This window comes from Rattus norvegicus, chromosome 11, assembly GCF_036323735.1.
Source record: "Rattus norvegicus strain BN/NHsdMcwi chromosome 11, GRCr8, whole genome shotgun sequence".
In the NCBI taxonomy this organism is placed as follows: Eukaryota; Metazoa; Chordata; class Mammalia; order Rodentia; family Muridae; genus Rattus; species Rattus norvegicus.
The window spans coordinates 67,032,772-67,036,035 of NC_086029.1; positions in this window are offsets into that span (position 1 = coordinate 67,032,772).

Here is a 3,264-nt window from a genome sequence, read left to right on the forward strand (position 1 = left end):
TTCCTTTATCCTTAGAATCAATTGCACCACTTTAGGATGCACGAGTGCCAGTAATGCATTCTGGTTTCTATATGACCGAATAATGCAATCGAAATGACTGAAAGCAAAGCAGATTTAAACCAGGGCACATTTTAAATGTGTAATGCAGCAATGCTAGCAAAAAAGGAGCATTTTGAAAATGTACGATGCAGTGGCTTGCAGTCCCATATTGCTGTGATTTAAAAAAAAGGAGTGGGAATACAACCTTAAATACAGAGGAATTCATTCAAATCAAATTATTAAAGACACTTATGATATCTTTGAATTCTTAAATCAAATATCCTGACAGACATGCAGACTAGAATCATTAGTTACTGCATCAAATATGCTTTCTTGTTTACATTAGCTGAAGTTGAATCTAAGTTTTCTTTTTATTCCTTTTTCTTTTTTTATTAGTTTTATTTTTTACAGTCCTGTCATTTTTCCCTTCCAGTTTCTCCTCCCACAGTTCCTCATCCCATTCCTTTAGCCCCTGTTTCCAAGAGGATACCACCCTCAAGACTCCCCACTCCCTCAGGCCTCAAATCTGTCTTTTCCCATTGAGGCCAGACCAGGTAGTCCTCGGTATATATGTGTCAGGGGCCTAGGACCAGCTGGTGTATGCCGCCTGTTGGGTAGCTCAGTGTCCAAGAGGTCTCAGGGGTCCAGGTTAGTTGGAATTTCTTGTCTTCCTATGGGGTCACCCTCTTCCTCTGCTTCTTCCAGGTTTCCTGTAATTCAATCACAGGAGTCTCTGACTTTAGTCCAATGGTTAAGTATAAGTATATCCATCTGTCTCAGTCAGCTGATTGTTAGGGTTCTTATCGGACAGCCATGCTAGGCTCCTGACTGCAAGCACACCAGAGTATCAGTAATAGTGTCAGGCCTTGAAGCCTCCCCTTGAGCTAGATCCCAATTTGGGCTGGTCACTGGATGACCTTTCCCTCAGCCTCTTCTCCAATTTTGTCACTGTAATTTTTTTGACAGGAACAATTCTGGGTCAGAATTTTTGACTGTGGGATGGTAAGGTTCTTTCTTGAGATTTGATTTCCTGCTAGAATTGTAGGTTAGGGAACATATCACTGAGGCAGTGCAGTAGACACTCATTGTTTCCTTGGGAACCTGAGGCACTTGCATTGGACAAATCTGATTTTTAACTACAGAGATCATCCTGGAAAAGGTGTATCTTTATAATTTTATGTTCCAAGAATGTGAAAAATGGACAAGATGTGGACTAAATGAAAAAAATGCATTAGTAGTAGTGATGAGAATAAATGATATTATAGGAATCCAACAAGTAATAAGCCTGGATTTCAGTAGTCAAAATATATTAATATACACCACTGAAAGAGACCGAGCTAATAAAATCCCAGGAACTACAATATAAATTAAAATATAAGGATGACAACATAAAGTTACAAACTTACAGAAATTAAACAATTCACTACCAAATGCTGTATGTGTATAGTTCACTGAGGAAGTCAAGAAGGAAAATTTAATATTTTGGAATTGAATGAAAATTAAGATGCAACATATCAAATTCTGTAGACACGATGAAGGCAGTCTTAAGACATAAGTTCATAGTGCTCAATGCCAGAGCCTGACAAATACAGATGTGGATGCTTGGACTGAGCACAGGGACCCCAACGGATGAGTTAGAGAAAAGACTGAAGGAGCTAAAGGGGTTTGCAACACCATAGGAAGAACAACAATATCAACCAACCAGATCCCCCAGAGCTCCCAGGGATTAAACCACCAACCAAAGAGTACCCATGGCTCCAGCTGCATTTGTAGCAGAGGATGGCCTTATCTGGCATCAATGGGAGGAGAGGTCCTTGGTTGTGTTAAGGCTTGATGCCCCAGTATAGGAGGATGCCAAGGTGGTCAGGTAGGAGTGGTGGGGTGGGTGGGGGACCATGGGAGCACCTTCATAGAACTGGGGGTTTGTAGATGGGAAACGGATAACATTTGAAATGTAAATAAATAAAATATCCTAAAAAATTTAAGATCTCTGTTTAGATGTGTAACCCATTTTTAAGTTGATTATTTAGTCTTAATATCTAGTTTGGCTTCCTTATATATTTTGGGCTTTAGAACTATATCATATATGAGGTGGCAAAAGTCTTTTCCCATTTTGTAGACTGTATCTTTATCGAATTGATGCTGTTCTGTTCTTACAGAAGCTTTTAGTTTCATGAGGTTCCATTTATTATTTTTTTTATCTTAGTCTATGCTCTATTGGTGTTGTTTTTATAAAATTGTCTCCTGTGCCAAATACATTCCGGGCTACTATACACTTTCTCTCCAATCAGGTTCAGTATCTCTGCTTTCATGTTGAGGTCTTTGCTCCACAAAGGCTTGAATTTTTTACAGGGTGACAAATATGGATCTACTTATGTTCTTCTACAGACATACATGTTGACCAATACCATTTGTTTAGCACCCTGTCTTTTTTTTTCAGTGTATATTTCTGGTTTCTTTATCAAAAATGAGTTGTCCATAGGTGTAAATTTATAACTGTGTCTTCAGTTCAATTTCATTGATCAACAAATTTCTTTTTATGCCAGTACCATGCAGTTTTATTACTATAGCTCTTATAACACAACTTGAAATCAGGGTTGGTGACAACTCCAGCAGTTAATTTTCAATAGCGTAATCTGAAATGACTGGAAAGCACTTAAATAAATGTTTAATATCCTTAGTCATAAGAAAAATGTAAATAAAAACTGCTTTGCAATTCCGTCATACATTTGTCAGAGAGGCGAAAATCAATAACACCAGTGACGTCTTCTTTTTTTTTTCTTTTTTCTTTTTTTTTTAATTAACTTGAGTATTTCTTATTTGCATTTCGAGTGTTATTCCCTTTCCCGGTTATGAGCCAACATCCCCCTAGCCCCTCCCCCTCCCCTTCTTTATGGGTGTTCCCCTCCCCATCCTCCCCACATTGCCACCCTCCCCCCAACAATCACGTTCACTGGGGGTTCAGTCTTAGCAGGACCAAGGGCGTACCCTTCCACTGGTGATCTTACTAGAATATTCATTGCTACCTTTGAGGTCAGAGTCCAGGGTCAGTCCATGTATAGTCTTTAGGTAGTGGCTTAGTCCCTGGAAGCTCTGGTTGCTTGGCATTGTTGTTCATATGGGGTCACGAGCCCCTTCAAGCTTTCCAGTTCTTTCTCTGATTCCTTCAACGGGGGTCCTGTTCTCAGTTCAGTGGTTTGCTGCTGGCATTCGCCTCTGTATTTG